We start from the raw sequence: 22,697 nt of genomic DNA on the forward strand, positions 1-22,697 counted from the left end.
GGCCATATTGTTTGGTCGATATCTCCATGCTCCGGACGAATTTAAAGGTACTTCCAACTGGAATAGAAGGCCCATAAAATCTAATTTGCATCCCAAAACGAATCACCCAATTCGGAGTCCGGATGTAAAAGTTCTTGGCGTTTTGGTACACGCATGTATGCGCAGTCCGAATCTGAGTCCATAACGTGAGAGACTTGGACTCTATCTTCTCTTGGGCTAAAAGTGACATGAGAGAACTTCTTAAACAACAACAAATTATTTCCTTTGTCTTGAGAGGACCTCTTGAATAGCATCCAACCATTTCCTCTTCCCTTGTCATCACACGTGATTCATACAAGTGTTCAGCCATTCTCAAATAAATACGCATATGCAATGATTGTGATAATATCCAAGGTAGTCATGTCCTCATCATCCTCCCTTTTTTAAAATAAATCCGTCCTCGATGCTACTTAATTTGAAATATGGCTAATAAAAGAGACAAGGTGTACATGTTGTATATGTATATGTCATCCATTATTTACTTTCCTTAGATTTGCACATATGACACATGTATACATGAGTAGCTTTCATAGGTTATGAAAAATAATACCAAAATATTACCACAAGAAGTAGAACGCATATAAGTGAAGCTCTTATGTATATCAAATGGTTGACAATGCTCATCACTAAACCATGCCAACACTCATAAAGAAACTTGAATTGTTTGAAATTTACATGCTACAACGGGCTGAAAGCAAACATGTCATTTGACATAGAATCATCACCAAGATTGGAGGTCATATCAAAATGATTAAACATTGGCACAATTATTTTCAAACATATTTGATCCAAATTTGATTTATTCCCTTGTTCACATGGTTCTTTCTCAACAATAGTTAATTCAATGGGTTCACACAACATTGTTGATATTGTAGTTACTTGATCACATGGCAAAGTCAAATCATGAATTTAGTCCTCCAAAATAGGTTGTGTGACCAAAGTAATGGGTAGCTCCTTAGAGGGTACGTTGCAATTGACAAGGCATTCATCATACTCATATGGAGGTGGAAGATAAGTACCTTTTTCATTACCTCTTATGATCAACTCAGATGATGTAGGCACTCTCGATGGTAACGTGTCACATGGTGAAGGTGATGTATCCCTCACAACAATTGATGTGCTTATCATCGTACGCCCAGTAGTTCAAGGACCAACCATATCAACTGTTAGAATAAGCACCTTGCGCTCGTTCTCCTTGTCGGCAACACGTCGTTTTATTTCCTGTTCACCTTTGCAAGCAAGACGAAACAAAGGACCCATAGGATAACACTTTTCATGAATTAGTATCTCATCTGCAATCTCTGGCGTTAGCTAGACGAATGCTTATGACAACAAACCTTCTCCTGCAACGGCACTAGAAGAATGCTGATAGCACTCCCCAGTAATGAAACTAGAAGAATGTTGTTGATGGCCCACCAGCGCGTGGGTTCGGAGCAGTTTTTGAGGGTAGAGTATTCGAACCAATTTGTTGATAAGCCACAGGATGTGAGAGTATACTCTCAAGTATTAGCAGCTGAATTTGTCGGATTCAACCACACCTGAAAGATTAGTATCTGCAAGCACAGTAGTAACAGCAAAGTAATATGATAACAACCGTGTCAGAAACGATCTGTTGACGGCAGACTATTCCTAACGATTGTATCAATGGCACCTAGTTGCCGCGTTGATGGAAAATCTCAGTTCCCGTCAACGGCCGGTGAACTAACAGTGTAGCAGGTAGCAGCAGTGTAACGAGCAATAGTAGTGGCAAGAAACAGCAGTAGTGACAGTGGTAGCAAGTAGCAACAGTAGCAAGCGATAGTAGTTGCAACAGTAGCAGCAGAGATAGACAAGTAACAGCAATAGCAACAGTAGTAGCAGCAGCAGCAGAGAAAGACAAGTAACAACAGTAGGACAAACTCGTAGGCAATGGGTCGGTGATTTGTTTGGATGATATTCATCATGCAACAGCTATAACATGGAGAGATATATGGCTAGCTCCCGTTCGTCAATGTGATGTACGCATGCATTCCGTGTGTCGTCATACGTGCTTAGGGAAAAGAACTTGCATGACATCTATTGTCCATCCCTCCCGTGGCAGTGGGGTCCAAAAGCAAAACTACGGGATATTAAGGTTCTCCTTTTAATAAAGAACCGGACCAACGCATTAGCACTTGGTGAACACAGGAACTCCTCAAACTATGGTCATCACCAGGAGTGGTTCCAATTATTGTCAATCCGGGGTTCCCGGATCATAACACATAGTAGGTAACTACAAGTTGCAAGATCAGATCTAAAACACACATATATTGGTGACAACATAATAATTTCAGATCTGAAATCATGGTACTCGGGCCCTAGTGACAAGCATTAAGCATGGCAAAGTAGTAGCAACATCAATCTCAGAACATAGTGGATACTAGGGATCAATCCCCATCAAAACTAACTCGATTACATGACAGATCTCATCCTACTCATCACCATCCAGCGAGCCTACGAATAGATTACTCAAGAACGACGAAGAGCTTCATGGAATAGGAGAGGGAAGAAGGTTGATGATGACGATGGCGACGAGTTCCCCTCTCCGAAGCCCAAGACGGACTCCAGATCTGCCCTCCAGATGAAGAACAGGTGGTGGCGGTGCCTCCGTATCGCAAACGCGATGAAAACTTCTCTTTTTATTTTTTCTGGGACGAAAGGAAACTTATAGAGCTGGAGTTGGGGGCGGCAGGTGCCTGTGGGCCCCACAAGCCTGCCCACCGCCACCAGGGGGGTGGTGGCGGAGCAGTGGCTTGTGGCCCACTAGCCCACCCCCTGAGGTGGAACTTGGCGCAAATATTTTTGATATTTTCCAAAACTTCTCCCCGTAAATTTTCAGGACGTTTGGAGAACTTTGATTTCTGCACAAAAATAACACAAAGGAAATTCTGCTGAAAACAGCGTCAGTCTAGGTTAGTTCCATTCAAATCATGCAAATTAGAGTCCAAAACCAGGGCAAAAGAGTTTGGAAAAGTAGATACGATGGAGACGTATCAATTCCCCCAAGCTTAAAACCTTGCTTGTCCTCAAGCAACACAGTTGACAAACTGAGAGAGAAAGAAAAACTTTGACAAACTCTGTTTGATCTTGTTGTTGCAACTATGTCTAACTCATAACCAGAATTTCAACAAGATCACAAGTTAACCACATAAGAAAATGACACAAAGGTCTCACGGTAAACTAATATCAATGGCATAATCAGCTAACGAGCAAATAATAATGAGTTTCAAATACCAACACTTCAATCAAAACAAGCATGAAGCAATATGAATAGGTGGTATGTCGCTAGCTCTTTCTGAGACCGCAAAACATAAATGCAGAGCACTTTCAAAGATCAAGAGTTGACTAAACATTGTAATTCATAGCAACGAAGATCCAGTCATAGTCATACTCAATATCAATCGAAAGCAAAGCATAAAAATGACAAAGTTGCTCTCTAATTGGTACTTATATAAGAGGAGGATGACTCAATAGGAAAATAAATAGACAGGCCCTTCACACAGGGAAGCATTGATTTCAGAGGTGCCAGAGCTCAAGCTTTGAAAATAGAGATAATAAATTTGGGTGGCATGCTTTCAATGTCAACGCAATGACCAAGAGTTCTCAATATCTTCCATGCTACTCATGCTATAGGCGGTTCCCAAACAGAAAAGTAAAGTTTTAACTCCCCCACCACCAATCAATCACACTCCACGGCTAGCCGAATCCTCGGGTACCGTCCATACTAACATCAATCTGGGGGGAGTCTTGTTTTACAGTTATGTTTTCGATTTAAGCATGGAACTGGGCATCCCAAATACCGGCCCCTTTCTGGTGAATGACTGTGAATAAACACAGGTCGAGGATAACACTCCTAGCATGGAAGATACCAATAGCCCTCTGTCCCCACATGAGTGGTTCGGGCATGCAAAACAGATTATTTCTTGAAGGTTTAGAGAGTGGCACATGCTAATTTAATTGGAACGACAGGTAGATACCGCAAATAGGTAGGTATGGTGGACTCTCATGGAAATTTTTTTGGGTTTATGGAAGTGGATGCATAAGCAGTAGTCCCGCTTAGTACAAGTGAAGGCTAGCAAAAGACTGGGAAGCGACCAACTAGAGAGCGACAACAGTCATCAAGATGCAATGAATTTGACTAACATTGAATGCAAGCATGAACATGATATAAATCACCATGAACACGAACATCATAAAGGCTATGTTGATTTTGTTTCAACTACATGCATGAACATGCGCCAAGTCAAGCCACTTGAAACATTCAAAGGAGAATACAATCCTATCATACTACATCATAGTCATCTCAAAATCTATGTTGGCATTCAAGACAAACCATTATAAGCTCTCAGCTAAATAAGCATGGCATCAGAAACTATGGTCTCTAAGTTGTCATTGAAAACATGGATCTCTCACAACAAAGCTAAATCTGGGTAGACAAGCTAGTCATATTTACAAAAACAAAATAGATAGAGTTCATACCAGCTTTTCAGTCTCGGTCACATCATCATATATCATCATTGTTGCCTTTCATTTGCACGATCGAACGATGTGAACAATAATAAGCGCATTGGAGTAAGCTGAATCTGCAGGCAAACACAAAGGAGAAGACAAAATAATATGGCTCTTTGAAAGCTAAACAGGTAAGCATGCAAGAACCACTAAGCATTGTAACGAATATCTTCTACCTTGACACAAAGAAAAAAAACTATTTACACGGGAAAGCTCCCAACAGGCAAAAGAAGAAAGAAAAATATTTTGGGGTTTTCTCGAAAGGACACAAAACAAGAAAACAAGAAAACGAAAAGAAACTAGCATGGATAATACAGTGGCAAAGTGTAAATACTGGCTAACAAAGTGAAAGCATAAGCATGAATGTAAAGTCAGTGAGAACACGTACTCCCCCAAGCTTTGGCTTTTGGCCTAGCTTGGTCTACTCCCAAGGTGGGAAATAACCAGCTCCGGGATACTCTGCAGCAGACTGTGGATGCCACTGCTGTGTGAGCTCCTCTGGCTCCCACTGATAAACCGGCGCCTGGTACTCGACTGGCGGCTCGGGCACGGGCGCCTGTGGTTGGGCCAACACCAATATGCGTAGATGTCCACGGGCATAATAGTGTACCTGCCTGCCTGAAGATCAAACAAAGAAGGAGCAGGCAAAGTAATAGTCTCTCGAGTACCCTGACTAAACACCAGGTTATAAATCATCCGTCTACTAGCATCTCTATCCAGAAAATCATGGCGAACCATGCTGTCATAATCCAGATATCTCTCAGGGAGAAGCATCTCTCCTTCCTCTCCCAGTCTAATGGGTATCTCAAAGTGTCTGCCAAGACGGGTAGCGTAGATACCTCCATAGACGACACCCTTGGAATGGTTCAGGTTCAACAGTTGAGCTACTATAGCGCCAAAGCTATAAGTCTTATCGTTATAAAGGCCTTCGCGCAGAACCGCAAGGTCTGGAGAACTAAGTGATCCAGCCTCCCCACGGCCAATCAAACATTTTCCCACAAATAGTGAGAAGTACCGAAGCACAGGAAAATGTATGCTAGCAATTTTAGCGCGAGACACTCCTCTCTCCTCTCCAACAACAATAGAACCAATGAAATCCTCCAAGTCCCGTGGACGAGGGTCACGGATATCCCAATCATAAGGTAATTTGCATACATTGGAAAAGTCCTGCAGCGTCATGCACTAGGGGACATCGTATATCATGAACTCATCGAAATGCCATTCACATGGTTGTACCGGTGCATCCCTTAATTGAAAAGGTTCGGGCTCCCGAAAGGAGAGACGAGGACCCTTCTTACTTGAGGAACCACCATGAAACTTCCTCCTGAACATAATTTCCTTATGCTGAAATTTTTGAAGTTCAAGAGAAAAGTGAATAAAGACCCACCACACCTTGTAGCAACTACTCCTACTAGTGCCTAGAGACCGTATCACGCGCTAAAACTACTTGGGACCAGCTAAAATCAACATTTCAAGCTCAAGAACAGGGTCACCAAGGTAGCAAGAATAAGCGAAGGATAAAGCACTAGAGCAAAAACTAATTGGACCAATCGAAGAGTCACTTACCAAGGATTAATTTCCCCAAAACGGTTCGGAGAATGGTGCTTTGAGCAAGGAGATCGAAAATCACATACAAATGAACAAGAACACGGGTTTGAGCTGCGAAACAATTTTTCTGGAGGTGGAAGAAGAGGTCAGAGCTGGAATGAGTGGAGGAGGTGCCTGTGGGCCCCACAAGCCTGCCCACCGCCACCAGGGGCGTGGTGGCGGAGCAAGGGCTTGTAGCCCACTGGTCAGGCCCCCAGGCCAGCTCTCAGGCCCAGAAATTTTCAAAAATTCCAAAAAAAATCATACTAAATTTTCAGGACCATCGGAGAACTTTTATTTTCGAGGTATTTTTCTCCGGGACGCTAAAACAGAAAACAGGAAAAGCTAAACTAATTCCATCATTTTTCTTCTAAGCAACAGAAAAGGAAAACTCAAAACAGAGGTATGTGACTCTCTGATTCATCCGTTTCATGGTCATCGAAAGAAATTCGTCAATGGGATTTGATCAAGTCCTTATGACAAAACCCTCTCGAATCGCAAGAGAGAACGGAGAATTTTCGAATAGCCACTAAGTCACCTCAATGGGGATATGTATCTCCCCAACAAGCAAATCATACTTCATCTTGACACGAGGAATAGGGCATTTAAAGCTCCCAATGAGAATCGATGAAGTCTTTTCGATGGCATTGATGCAATGTACTGGATATCATTTCTTCGGAAAGTGCACGGTGTGCTCATTACCGTTGACATGGAAAGTGACATTGCCTTTGTTGCAATCTATAACAGCCCCTGCAGTGTTTAAAAAGGGTCTTCCGAGGATGATAGCCATGGCATTGTCCTCGGGAATATCCAAGATAACAAAGTCTGTTAAGATAGTGGTATTAGCAACCACAACACGCACATCCTCGCAAATGCCGATAGGGAAAGCAGTTGATTTGTCGGACATTTGCAGAGAAATTTCAGTGGGTGTCAACTTATCCAACTCAAGTCTACGATAAAGAGAGAGCGGCATAACACTAACACCGGCTCCAAGGTCACATAAGGCAGTTCTTACGTATTTTCCTTTAATGGATCAAGGTATAGTGGGCACTCCGGGGTCACCAAGTTTCTTAGGAGTTCCACCTTTGAAAGTGTAGTTGGCAAGCATGGTGGAGATCTCAAGATCTGGTATCTTCCATTTATTAGTCATGATATCTTTAATGTACTTGGCATACGAAGACATCTTGAGCATATCAGTTAACCGCATCTGCAGAAAGACGGGGTCTTATCATCTCAACGAAGCGCTCAAAATCCTCATCATCCTTTTTCTTGGATGGCTTAGGAGGGAAGGGCATAGGTCTCTGAACCCATGGCTCTCTTTCTTTACCATGCTTCCTAGCAGTGAAGTCATTCTTATCGTACTTCTTAGGCCGTGGATTATCAGGATTAACCGTAGGTTCAATCTCCACATCCTCATCATGGCTAGGTTGAGCATTATTATGAACATCACTGTCCATATTGTCACCAGGTTCATGTTCATCACCTGATTGTGTTTCTGCATCAGACGCAAAAATATCATTAGTTTCTTCAGGTGTGACAGTATTTGGTGGACTGGCGTGCAGGTTTCTATCATCCTTCTTCTTCTCCTTAGGATGACTAGGTGTATCAGCATTGATTCCTTGAGAATTTTGATCAATTCTCTTAGGATGACCTTCAGGATACAAAGGTTCCTGAGTCATGTTGCCTCCTCTAGTAATGACTCTGACAGAGTTGTCATTTAATTCATTGAGCAGGTCATTCTGAGCTTTAAGTACTTGTTCTACCTGAGTAGTAATCATAGATGCATGTTTACTCAGAAGCTTCAGAGCATTCACATTTCTGTCTACACAAGCACTTAAATGGCTAAGCATACGAGCACTTTGTTCCAAATGTCTGCTAACATAATCATTGAAACTCTGTTGGTTGGCAACACAATTGTTAAATTCATGAAAGCATAAACTAGCAGATTTATCAAAAGGAATATCACTCTCATCAAACCTACGAAAATAACTCACTTCTACTACATGTATCGGGTTATCGAGACCGTGGGTCTCTTCGATAGGTGGTAGATTTTTGACATCTTCAGATCTAATGCCTTTCTCTTCCATAGATTTCTTGGCTTCTCGAATATCTTCGAGACTGAGGAATAGAATACCTCTTTTCTTTGCAGTTGGCTTAGGAGGTGGTTCGGGAATAGTCCAAGCATTATCGTTGATCAAGAGGTTATTCAGTAGGGTCTCAACTTGTTCTATAGTTCATTCCCTAAAAACACAACCGACACAACTATCTAGGTGGTCTCTAGAGGCATCGGTAAGTCCGTTATAGAGGATATGAAGTATCTCGTTCTTATTAAGAGGGTGATCAGGCAAAGCATTTTGTAGCTGGATGAGCCTCCCCCAAGCTTCTGGAAGACTCTCTTCTTGGAGTTGAGCAAAGTTGTATATTTCCTGCAAGGCAGCTTGCTTCTTCTGGACAGGGAAATATTTCTCACGGAAGTAATAGACCATCTCCTGGGGACTACGCACACATCCAGGAGCAAGAGAGGTGAACCAGACTTTAGCGTCATCCTTTAGAGAGAAAGGAAACAGCTTAAGGATATAGTAGTGGCGAATCTTCTCCTCATTAGTGAAATGGTTGTCTATTTCGGATAGTTTGGCAAGATGGGCTATGACCGTCTCAGACTCATAACCATGAAAAGGATCAGATTCGACTAAAGAGATTATCTCAGGGTCGATAGAGAATTCATACTCCTTATCAGTGACAAAGATAGGCGAAGTGGCAGACTTTGGGTCATTTTTCATCCTAGCTTCCCGAGATTTTTCCTTCCACTTGAGAAGTAATTTCTCAGCGTCATAGGCATCCTTACACGCAAGAAAATCCTCAGCTATCTCTCCCTCCATAATGTAACCCTCAGGTATATCAGGCAATTCCTATCTAGGAGAGCTCGATCTAACATGAGCAAAAGCAGGTTCTATCTCAATAGTATCGGCAGTTTCAGGAGCATCACGAGCATTGGCAGTAACTCTAGCAATATGAGCATCAAGGAACACTCCTAGTGGAACATCAGGCAAAGTAGTATCTCTAGCAGTATCAAGCATAGCATCATCAGGCAAAATAGCATCTCTAGCATCATCAGGCAAAGCAGTATCAAGCATAGCATCTCTAGCAGTATCAAGCATAGCATCATCAGGCAAAATAGCATCTCTAGCATCATCAGGCAAAGCAGTATCAAGCATAGCATCGGGCATAGTATCAAGCATAGTATCATCAGGCATCGTATCAAGCATAGCATCTCTAGCAGTAGTATCACAAGCATCATCAAGCACAGGCGACATATAGAGATTTCTAGCAGGAGGTGATGTCGCAAACTTACTCATAATTGAAGGTGAATCAAGTGCAAAGCTAGATGGAAATTACTTACCTCCCCTCGTAGTTGACGGCAAGACTTTGGTCTTCGGATCCTTCAGATTCTTCACAGTGATCAGCAGATATAAATCCCAAGTGACTCAGAGAATATAGCAATACCCCCCGGCAACGGCGCCAGAAAAATGCTGATCTGCAATCTCTGGCGTTAGCTAGATGAATGCTTATGACAACAAACCTTCTCCTGCAACGGCACCACAAGAATGCTGATAGCACTCCCGAGTAATGAAACTAGAAGAATGTTGTTGATGGACCACCAGCGCGTGGGTTCGCAGCAGTTTTCGAGGGTAGAGTATTCGACCAAATTTGTTGATAAGCCACACGAGGTGAGACTATACTCTCAAGTATTAGCAACTGAATTTGTCAGATTCAACCACACCTGAAAGATTAGTATCTGCAAGCACAGTAGTAACAGCAAACTAATATGATAACAACGGTGTCAGAAACAATCTGTTGACGGCAGACTATTCCTAACGATTGTATAAATGGCGCCTAGTTGCCGCGTTGACGGAAATTGTCAGTTCCCGTCAACGGCCGGTGAACCAACAGTGTAGCAGGTAGCAACAGTGTAACGAGCAATAGTAGTGGCAAGGAACAACAGTAGTGACAGCGGTAGCAAGTAGCAACAGTAGCAAGCGATAGTAGTAGCAAAAGTAGCAGCAGAGCAAGACAAGTAACAGCAGTAGCAACAGTAGTAGCAGCAGCAGCGGAGCAAGACAAGTAACAGCAGTAGCAACAGTAGTAGTAGCAGCAGCACAGCAAGACAAGTAACAGAAGTAGGACAACTTCGTAGGCAATGGGTCGGTGATTTATTTGGATGATATTCATCATGCAATAGCTATAACACGGAGAGATATATGGCTAGCTCCCGTTCGTCAATGTGATGTAGGCATGTATTCTGTGTGTCGTCATACGTGCTTACGGAAAAGAACTTGCGTGACATCTATTGTTCATCCCTCCCGTGGCAGCGGGGTCCAAAAGGAAACTAGGGGATATTAAGGTTCTCCTTTTAATAAAGAACCGGACCAACGCATTAGCACTTGGTGAACACATGAACTCCTCAAACTATGGTCATCATCGGGAGTGGTTCCGGTTATTGTCACTCCGGGGTTGCCGGATCATAAAACACAGTAGGTAACTACAACTTGCAAGATCGGATCTAAAACACACATATATTGGTGACAACATAATAATTTCAGATCTGAAATCATGGCACTCGGGCCCTAGTGACAAGCATTAAGCATGGCAAAGTAGTAGCAACATCAATCTCAGAACATAGTGGATACTAGGGTTCAATCCCCATCAAAACTAACTCGATTACATGATAGATCTCATCCTACTCATCACCGCCCAGGGAGCCTAGGAATAGATTACTCACGAACGACGCAGAGCTTCTTGGAATTGGAGAGGGAAGAAGGTTGATGATGATGATGGCGACAATTTCCCCTCTCCGGAGCCCAAGGCGAACTCCAGATCTTCCCTCCAGATGAAGAACAGGTGGTGGTGGCGCCTCCGTATTGCAAACGCGACGAAAACTTCTCTTTTTATTTTTTCTGGGACGAAAGGCAACTTATAGAGCTGGTGTTGGGGGCGGCAGGTGCCTGTGGGCCCCACAAGCCTGCCCACCGCCACCAGGGGGGTGGTGGCAGAGCAGGGGCTTGTGGCCCACTGGCCCACCCCTGAGGTGGAACTTGGCGCAGGTATTTTTGATATTTTCCAAAACTGCTCCCCGTAAATTTTCAGGATGTTTGGAGAACATTGATTTCTGCACGAAAATAACACCACGGCAATTCTGCTGAAAACAGCGTCAGTCCAGGTTAGTTCCATTCAAATCATGCAAATTAGAGTCCAAAACAAGGGCAAAAGAGTTTGGAAAAGTAGATATGATGGAGACGTATCAGTATGTCCTGAATATCATGGTTTAATCCTCCCCAAAATCTATCCATAAAATTTTCTTCACTTTCTTCTAATGAGGAATGCAACAAGGTCATTTGTAAATCATCATAATATTTTGTTATGGTGTCACTACCTTGTTTTACATGTTGTAACTTTTTAATCATGTCACGAGTATAATAAGCACGAATGAATCTGTGTCTCATGGCAAGTTTCAAATCATCCCAAGTAGTAGGTATATAATGAAGATGTAACCGACAATATTCGCTCCACCAAACTGAAGCATAACCTGTGAAAGAAACAACCGCGACCTTAACTTTCTTATGTTCAACAAAATTATGGGAAGCCAATATATCATTTAATTCAAATTCCCATTCAATATATAAAGAAGGTCTAAAACGGCCATTAAATGATGGTATAGAAACATTAACCTGATGATGCGCATTTGGATCTCTATGCACCTCTCGGAACGGTTGTTTTGGTGGCACGTCTCCCACGATCGAAGAAGCCCGTGGATTGACAACTCTAGATCCTGTCATGACTAGTAGAAGAAAACAAAATCCAAAAATAATGTTCCTATGAACTACTGGGAAGTGGTGGTGGTGGTGGTGGCGGTGTGTCACAAATCCGTCAAGCCAATCTCAAATTCTTACCAGTTCTTACCCAGCAGCAGGTGGTGATCGGGAACCGGTGTAGTAAAAAATCTCAAAGCTTGGATAGAGCGATTGCCAGGTGGCCTGAAATACACGATGTAGATGTATGTGGAGTTGGGAAGGCTTATAATATATTGTAGCAAAAGATTAGCAATAATCAATTCAGAGATGCAACGGTGAATAAACGCTCAACGACGGTATTGTGCTGGTCCTAGGCTAGACCGTAATAGAGACACGATCCTAGAACACTAATGGAGTCATGGCATACCACAAGAAACACCAACAGATCATATGAAGTATCTCTGGATAGGAAGATATAAGTGAGGATCACAATGGCACTAAAGATAGTGGTGATAAATGACCCCCAAGAACGATAAACCAAAACTATCTCTACAAGTTCCCTCTTGAAAATATGATGTAAAATTTCTGATATTTTTCTCAAGAATGCTACCGACTCAATCTTTCGAATGCCAAAATAATCACTCAATTCCGAGATCGTATGAGGACTCAAAACATTCTGGAACGGACCTGAAAAATACTGACAAACTGTGTTCCTCATATTTGTAGGGTAAAAAGTCCTATTTAGAAGCCGATTTGGAAGTGACAATAATGAACTTTCTTCATGAAGTATTCATATGCGTCTCGTCGATAGCTCGAATTTGAGTACTCGCGAAGCCAAAACGAACTTCGTATGAGGAAGATACACTTGTTTTAGTGAATAGTGCACAAAAGAGTTTTCATTCCGAATTCACATACGGAATTGTCTCTAGATAGATCCGAAATTTGTACTTCTTTTCTCTTCTATTTTTTTCTCTCACCTTTTTAGTTTTTTTCTCTCTATTTTCTCTAACTTTTAACAACCAATTAAGATGCAGATAGGATCGAACACACATACAAATGACCTCAACAATGATAATGGCAATGAACAAATGGACAATGTGGTGGATATTGATAAATGGTGGTGGGTGACAACGGAAGGGAAGACGGTGCGTGGTGGTGGTATATGACAGCAGCGATGAAGATGGTGCTGCGGTGACGTAACAACTTGTGAACCAAACTCGAAACTCTAATAGACTAGACGCTAAGACCAGCAACTTCACACGACGATGCAACCGATAATTCAACTATGCAAGCACTAAAAAGAAAATTGCAAAGGCTCAGACTGGCTTGGACAAAGGATGACTAGGTAATAGGTAAGAAAAATAAATCTAGTCTAGGGATAACTGGAAATTCTCACCGAGCAACCTGAAAACTGATACCACTTGATATAGGCGAGGGTGTCCCGATCTTTCGGTGAGATGATAACTATCGATTTGGTGGAGATGACTTTGATGGTCCGATTACAAACTTGCACGACATTGTGCCTTAGCAATCGCTAAACCAATCTCCAAGAGCTTATTGAACACGCCGGAGCAGGATCAACCTGACCACGAAGGTCTATTCCTGCAAGCAATCGAAGAACAAGCAAGAATATGATATTGCAATATGAATATTGTGAATATAGATGAAGTATTGATAAGGGTGGGGATCCGAAATAGGTCTTAGTCTGGTCGTTCGACACAAACGAAGGACACAAAGTTGCAATGGCTAAATTTTAACTAAACAAATCCCAAGTAAAAAGCTGCTAGGTTGATCTACTTATATAGGAGCAAGGGGTGGCGGCCAAGGAGGTGGGAGGACATCCCATGGCAGCTTAAAACTAACCGTAGGTCGTACAAGGCCTATGGGCCCAAGTGGAGGTGATGCAACACCTTTGGACTTGTTGTTTGACTCGGATTCTGGTGCAACGTCATATTCTTTGGTCTATATCTCCACGATTTGGACGAATTTGAAGGTGATTCAATTGGGCTGGAAGTCCCATAAAATCTACTTTGCATCCCAAAAAGAATTACCCAATTCGGAGTCCGGTTGTAAAAGTTCTTGACGTTTTGGTACATCAATGTGTGTGCAGTCCGAATCTGAGTCCATAACGTGAGAGACTAGGACTCTATCTCCTCTTGGGCTAAAAGTGACATGAGAGAAGTTCTTAAAAAACAACTAATTATTTCCTTTGACATGAGAGGACCTCTTGAATAGCGTCCAACCATTTCCTCTTCCCTTGTCATCACACGTGATTCATACAAGTGTTCGACCATTCTCAAATAAATACGCATATGCAATGATTGTGATAATATCCAAGGTAGTCATGTCCTCATCAGATCAGGTGGCTCGCTGCTTTGGTTGGGCGACTACAAAATCAAGGGAACTGGTCGGCGATCTGGTTGGAGGAATGGATCAGGAGGGATCCCAAGGTAGGAGGGGACTGGCGGCGGGCGGTTGGGACTAGGTAGGCTAGGGTCTTGGGTTTGCTCGGGTTTCGTATATAAATAGCTGGTTTGACTAGGTTTGAACCCTCCGATATAAATCGAAAGGTCGCGATTAAATAGGTTAGGGGGTTCAACTGAAAAACACATGACACTTTGGGGTGTTACGGGGCTGATTCGGATCCAAGGGTCACGACCGTAGGTTCGGGTCCCGGGAGGTTTCGGACTAGCTTGCGCGTAGGTTGGTGCACTGTGCAGAGGGTCTAGACATAGAAGAGAGGGAAAACCGGCAACCAGGCGACAGAGTTTAAAATACTAAAACATCCGACAATTGACGAGCTATAGTAACGCTATAGGTTTAACGATTCGGGTACCAAACGAACTCCAATTGCGACGAAATTTGGCAGGCGGTCTACCTACACTATAGTAAGACCGCACGAGAAGTTTCAACCCAATCCGAGAAAGTCTTCTACACACTTTTAAAAACAAAATTTTAACGATGCCGCGGGCGCGTGCGTGTGTGCTTGGTTTCGAAATGGTCAACAACAATAACGACGAGGACCGGCAAATTATAAAGGATGCAAGTTTTGAAAATCGACGTCAACGGAGTGCCGATGCAATACGGATGATGGGAATTATGCGAGGATGAATGCGACAAACAATCTCATCACACGGTAGCAATGGAAAAAAGGGGAATCTTCTGGAGCGTCGGTCTCGTGCTGTTACATTCCCCTTCTCCCTCTCTCTGTGCCAGCGTCGCTGGTGTCATGGCCTCAACAGCAGAGTGGTTCATCGTCGTGCTCATCGCCTCTCCCTTGCCCATGCATGCGCCCAGCCAGCCGGAGACGCTCGCCGCATGCATCTCATCACATTGCCTCATGCAGCCGTGCATCACCGCCGTGTCGTAGTCGCCATGCCTCGCCAGGTTCTGTCACATGCGACATCGCTCGCGTAGTTGACCTAAGAGGGGCCGAACCCCTCTTCTGTCGAGATCCTCCCGTGTAGCGTAGTGGTTGCAGACCTACACTGCAGCCCGCAGGTCATGGATTCGACCCCCACGACAGAATTAGCACCCCCTTTTTCCTTCTGTGTGTGCCACTGACAATGGGCCCATGGCCCACATGTTAGCCCATAGAGCCACTAGCTCTCTACCAGGTGGACCAGTGTTTTTTCTTATGTCATGATGTTATTTTGTGATTTTTTATTGTTTTAGATAATTGCCAGATTAGGTAAATTCCAAATATGGACATGACCATATTTGGGAGTGGCAAAATAGGGCAAGTAATGACTTATAAGTCAGTTGGGGTTTTTGTGAATTTTTTGTTCTAGCTTTGTGGGAGTTTTTCTTATAGCAATATAGAAGCGTGATATATGAAATTGGGGTATAATTTTCGAGTGAATCCAATGGTGGTATTGGTTTTTTCATTTGGTTAAGTTTGCAAAAAATGTTATTTTGTCATAATGTGGCATTTTGTGATTTTTTGTAGAATTTAATTCATGCATGCTATGATGAACTTGTCAACATGGAAGTGCTATTGTTTTGTGGGCACTAGGCCCTCGTGTTTTTGCTTGTTAGGATAAACTTATACTTTAGTGGGTTTCTTGCTGCAAAGTAGCTAATAAAGTGTTGGGATTTGTTATCCCCCCCCCCCATGTTGTGTTGATGTTTCCCATGAATATATTGCTCCTTTCTGTTTGGTCAAATGCCATGAATTGTTGTGCTTCTTAACCTCTCTCAAATGGTGCCACAACATTGATAAATAGGTTTTTCATCTTAGGGTTATTCCCTGTCAAAGTTGCTATGATGTTATAAAGTGCTACAATTACCCCTTGTGAAATTGAGTAAGTGTGGAAATATGTAGTTATTTTCATGGCATGTTTAATTGATGCTGCCATGTATTATGTGATGTTGTAGCACATACTCAGTGCTTTTGTTTTGTAGTATTAGTTGTCCTCTACAACCGTGATAAATTTCATGCCATGGAACTTGTTCTAGAATAGTGTTTCGTTGCTGTCAACATGTCTCCAGATTAAAAACTGCAAGTCCAAACTGAGATTTTCACGAAGTCCTAATTTGTAATATTTCTTGCCATGTTTAGAGCTTTATTGCCATTGTTTCATGGACCTATAAATGTTTTTGTTAGTTAGGTATTGTTTTGCTATTTGATAGCTTCATATTCATGCCTTGGTTGAACTTGATGGGTGCCTATAGCTACTAGTTTTCTATTGTTCAAAGTGGTATGTTGTTGTTTCTCGACAAATTGGATGTTGTTTTGATTTGTGCATTGTGTGAGTTCTTAGGCTGGTCGTAATGGGAGTATCATAAGTAGTATCATGCATCCCAACTAGGCCTATTTGATTAGGTGGCATGTAATTAAATGAAGAAAAAGAGGGTTCAATATCATATTATGATACCGTATCATATTAACTCTTGTGCTACTATGTGTCATGCATGGTAATAAATGAACAGTTCTATGATACTAGCACATGATATTATGCATTACGGATGTAGTATCATACACTAGTATCATATGCATGATACTAGTATTTGATACTTCCCATTACAACCAGCCTTACCCGAGCCGGATCAGGCTCCAGCCTCGTGTACTGTACGTGTAAGTGCATCTAGTGCCCCTTAGTGATTTTGGTGGTTTGAAGACTTATAGGTTAAGTATCTAATGTGTTCATGAGTGTACACAGGATCTATAAGTCGCTGAGGAGTTTGCAATATTAGATGAATATCGACCCCTAAAAATGTATATCTTCGGTTGAAGAAATTGGTCTGAAGCTGAAGAAATGAATAGCGAAGAATTTGCGATGTAATTGATATTCCTCATGAAGATATTGAAACAGAGGAATTTGGTGTGTCCTAAAGAAAATCAATCTGAAGACTATGAAGCATGAAGAATTATCCTTTCTGTTTTATTTTCTTCACACTTGAGTAATAGGAACACTGGACTGTCAAAGGGGGTCAAGGTAACACATTGGAATGAATTTCCTCATGAAGCTCAACCAAAGCCAAATCCTACCAATAGCCTCAAGTGAGGAATATGAGAGACATGTGGACTCTCACATTGAGGGTCTCGACCGTTATCGATAGCCACGCCACATCATTGGTCTTATCCACACCAACGGTCGTATTATTTAAGGGCATTAATGTCAAATCATGTCGGGATGCTCCCAGGCTATAAATAGCCGCCCCCACAACCATTAGCTGGTTGGCTGCTCCGTGAGAAACTGACACTTGTCATAAGAGCAACGCAAATTCCTCAGAGTCTTCGAGAGTAATTCATCAGTGAGGAAATACCCCAAACACCAAACCACAAACCGAAACCAAGTGATTGAGCATCACTGAAGAAGTTGTTCCCGTGTGGGACTGAAGCCTTTTACCTTTGAGGACTCTGCATCCTCCAAACGGTTAGGCGCCATGGTCTAGAGCAATCCAGCAGTCAATTGTGGATCGCCGAGTGACCAAGTTTGTGAGGGTTTGGAAGTCTTCCTTGAAGACTTACCACGAGTGTTGGCCGACGACTATGTGTTCTTAGCCCAAGGATAATACGGTAGGGACCGTGTGTCCCGGGACTGTGTGTCCTTTGGTTTCAATAACAAGCCGCTCCAAACCAGATGTACAACTGTCACAGCAGTTGGAACTGGGTCATCAACCACTGTCTTCACTGTGAAACGGGTTCTATTTCCTAAACTCTTTATATTCCTCAGATTGTGTGTTGATGATTTTCATTATCACTGTTTGAAGAATTTGCTGAAGACCTTCTCTGAAATTCCTCAACCCCAAATTCTTCATGCAAGTTAATCCTCATCTGTTTTCTCCGTGCCTGCATACTGTGCAAACTGTTTTCATATTCTTCATCCTGAAAAACTGTTGTAGTGAAACTTTGCACTCCTGATCCTTTACTGTTTCCGCTATTAGTTAGTCATCAGTGAGGAATTTCCTCAATAGGAATTTCCTTAGTGATGAAATTCTAAAAATCTCCTATTCACCCCCCTCTAGTCGATATAATGCACTTTCAATTGGTATCAGAGCAAGGTACTCCCTTGTTCTGTGTGATTTTGGTTTAACCACCTGGAGTTTTAGTTATGTCGACTGCAGGCATGATTAAGGTTACTGCAGCATGTCCTACTTTCGAAGGAAAGGACTTTCCCTTCTGGAAGACCAATATGCAGATGCATTTACAAGCTATTGACAATGATCTCTGGTATATTGTGGAACATGGCGTCCCCATCATCTCTGCTTCTATCTCTACTGCTGATGTGAAGAAATTCAAGCAACTTCATTCTCAAGCAAAGAATATCATCTGTGGCCATCTGAGCAAAGGCCAGTATGGCAGAGTGACTGCTTTGGGCTCAGCGAAACTTATCTGGGAATGGTTTTCCAAAGTTAATGAAGGAGTATCAACCCAACATGATTCTCGTGTTGATGTTCTTCGCAATCTCTTCAATCGCTTCAAGAGGTTTGACAATGAAAGCTGCCAAGATACCTTTGATCGCCTCATTGACATATCAAATGAACTGCAAGCACTCGGAGCTCGAGACATTACTGATCACGAAGTTGTGAAGAAACTACTAAGATCTTTGGATTCTTCATTTCATACTTTAATTCTGATGATTCAAGAAAGACCATACTACAAGATGCTTAATCCAGCTGATATACTCGAAAGACTCAATACTCATGAATTCCAACAAGAAGAAAAGAGAGATCTATATGGACCAAGCTATTCTAGACCACGTGCACTGAAGGCCAAAGCAATTTCCTCATCTGAAGAAGAAGACTCGGATGGTAACATTGGTGATCCTGAAGAATTTGGACAGGAGCTTGCAATGCTCGTTATGAAGTTCTAGAGGTTTACACGACGTGGCCAGTTCGGTAAAGCTTCAAAAAGAGATATGAGGAAATCAGAATCTTCATCTGAGGACTACAAGAAAAGAATCTGCCACAAATCCAAGAAATCAGGTCACTACATTGCTGATTGTCCTTGTTGGGGAAAGGAATCAAAGAAGAAGAAATACAAGGATGGATGTTCTGATGACTCGAAGAAAAAGAAGAAACCTTCAAAATCCTCATCTTCAAAGTCCTCATCGCACAAGAAGACCAGTTTCAGAAAGGCTCGGGCACTTTTTGGCAAGGAAATGGATTCCGAGGCTGAATCCGAGGAATGTGATGAAGAGGAGGGTTCTGATGAAGACTCGGAATCCGGACAGGCTAGTCTTGCACTTGCAACCTCATTCGTCAGCAAGTCAATCTTCAACCTTGAAGAAAATGATAACACCATCCACACTGATGACTATGCTGATGACTTCGCTCCAACCTATTGCTTCATGGAAAAAGGTTCAAAGGTACCGAATGATGCTTCCTCCTCTGATTCAAGTGACTCTGAACCTGATGATTATAAAAAAGCCAGTTACAGTAAACTTGCTCTCATTGCCACTAAACAACAAACTGCCTTGGAAAAGCTTCAGAAACTGCTAGATAGAAGCGATGATCTGTTGAATGATGAATGGAATCTTACCCAAATCCTCACTAAAGATTTGAAAAGTCTTCAGTCTAGATTTGACAATCTTCAAGATCGTCATGACACACTCCTCGCTGATCATGAGAAACTTTCGTATGAATTTATTCAAAGGAAGCTTGATCTAGAGAAGTTGAGGATTTCTCATGATGATCTTCGTATGGAAAATGATTCATTACTAGCTCAACAAAACAGCGCTGCTCAAGCTGAATTCATTCCTCCATGTCTTAAATGCATTGAACGTGAAACTGCTAATTCTTCACCAGAATCATCAAATGCTTCAATTGCTACAAATTCTTCAACTGCTCCTGTAGTGTCAAATTCCTTACTTGGGGAAAACACAAATGCCACTGATGAAAATGCAGGGCTCAAGGAATTGTATGTGACAGGCATATACAAAGTCTCAAAGGACACCGAACCCTTTGTGGTGTGCTCAAAAAGCAGATCTTAAACAGGAACCCGAGGAAAGAAGGAATTGCCTTTGAGAGGAAATTGAATGCTGATGGATCTTATTGGAAACCCGAGCAGTATCCCAAAACCTCATGGGTTGCTACTAGGCCTCCTTTTGATCCATCCAATCTAACAGGCTTTTCATGTGAATTATCCTATTCCTGAGATGAGTCATCTCACTCCAACTATAAACTGTTCAAAAATCAATCTGGTGAAGTATTTTCTCGATATGTTGGAACTAACTGCAGGAATGGCCCTCCCCTGAGGAAAATCTGGGTTCCCAAAAGTTGTCTTGAAAATCTTCAGGTGAATGTCCTCGTGACACCACCGATGAAGAATTTGAACCCCACATCAAATTCCTCAGGAGGAGCAAAGTCTTCAAGAGGATCAAAATCCTCAACTGGTCAAAACTATGCTCGTACCCATGCTAATGCTTCTAACATGCAGGGAAACTACAAGGAATATGAATATGAGTGTTATTCTTCAAATCATTATTTTCATAAATCCTCAAACCAGTTCTCTGCATATTCATATGAGTACTTTAACCCACTACTGTTAAGAGAAGTACATTAGCTTCAATGCCCCCTTTCTCATATGGTGCTCGCAGGATGATGATGCTTTACCACCCCATCAAATGTGGGTGGTGAAGAAATTGAACTAATCACTTCTGCGGGTCAGCTCTCCAGATGAAAATCATCATTTGAAGAATTTGCTGGAGACCTGAGGAAAATGCTTGATAGGACGCAAGCTAATATTGATGAAATAGAAATATTTCACACGTCCTTATAATTCTGTTATGATGAAATTCCTATCTGATGAAATTGATATCATATTGTTCAAGTCTGAAGCATATGAGGCGGTAAGTTGTACTAATTCACCTGCAGGATGACAAACCCAAGAGTACTAAGTGGGTTCTTGATAGTGGTTGCACACATCACATGACTGGTGATAAAAGCTTGCCGATGAATATGCCACTAACTCCATCACCCCTGAAGCAAATCACATATGCTGACAAAGGTAAAAGCAAGGTATTGGGACTTGGCAAAGTGGCTATTTCCAAGGATAGGCATTTGGACAAAGTGATGCTTGTTGAAGCCCTTGGATTTAACCTCATGTCAGTCTCGATGCTTTGTGATCTTGATATGATTGTTATCTTTCGTAGATATAGATGTGTTGTCATCATGGAATCTGACAGATCAAAAGTCTTTGAAGGTGTCAGAAGAGGGGATTTGTACATTGTTGCTATCTCTACAGGTCCTCAACCAGCCAATTGCTTACTAGCAAAAACCTCAGAAGGGTGGCTGTGGCATCGAAGACTCGGTCATGCAGGCATGAGGAATTTGCACACTCTTGCGAAGAAGAAGCATGTCATCGGCATCGAATCAGTCAAATTCCTCAAGGATCACCTCTGAGGTGCGTGTGAATCTGGGAAAATGACCTGATCCAAGCATCCCTCGAAGACTATCATGACCACTACTCGTCCATTTGAATTGCTTCACATGGATCTATTTGGACCTACTCATTATGCCACACTAACAAATGCATCATCTTTATATGGCTTCGTCATAGTTGATGATTATTCCAGATATACATGGGTGCATATCATCTTATATAAAACTGAAGTGGAGGAAGTTTTCAAACGATATTCTTCAAGGGCCTTGACGAACTTCGGCATAGAAATCAAACACATTAGGAGTGATAATGGAACAGAGTTCAAAAACACTAGTCTTGATAATTATCTTGATGAACTCGGTATTACTCACGAATTGTCTGCTCCTTATACTCCTCAACAGAATGGTGTCGTCGAAAGGAAGAACAGGACTCTGGTTGAGATGGCAAGAACCATGCTTGAAGAATATCAGACTCCTAGTCGCTTTTGGCCTGAAGCAGTCAACACTGCATGCCATATCATCAATTGGGTATATCTTCACAAATTCCTCAAGAAAACCTCATATGAACTCCTCACTAACAAGAAACCCAACGTAAGTTATTTCAAAGTCTTCGGTGCAAAATGTTGGATTAGAGATACACACCATTGCTCAAAATTTGCACCTAAGGCACATGAGGGTTTTATGCTCGGTTATGGAAAGGACTCGCACACCTACAGAGTCATCAACAAGTATCACAACAAGGTTGTTGAGACTGTAGATGTGCGGTTCGATGAAACTAATGGCTCGCAAAGAGAGAAATTGCCTTCTGATCCATATAAGATGTCTCCTGAGGAAGCAATAAAGCTCAATGCTACTGAAGACATTGTTCCCACTGAGAAAATTGATGAAGAAATCATTCCTATCACTGATGAAAATCAAGAAGATGCT

Source organism: Hordeum vulgare, chromosome 4H, assembly GCF_904849725.1.
Source record: "Hordeum vulgare subsp. vulgare chromosome 4H, MorexV3_pseudomolecules_assembly, whole genome shotgun sequence".
Taxonomy (NCBI): domain Eukaryota; kingdom Viridiplantae; phylum Streptophyta; class Magnoliopsida; order Poales; family Poaceae; genus Hordeum; species Hordeum vulgare.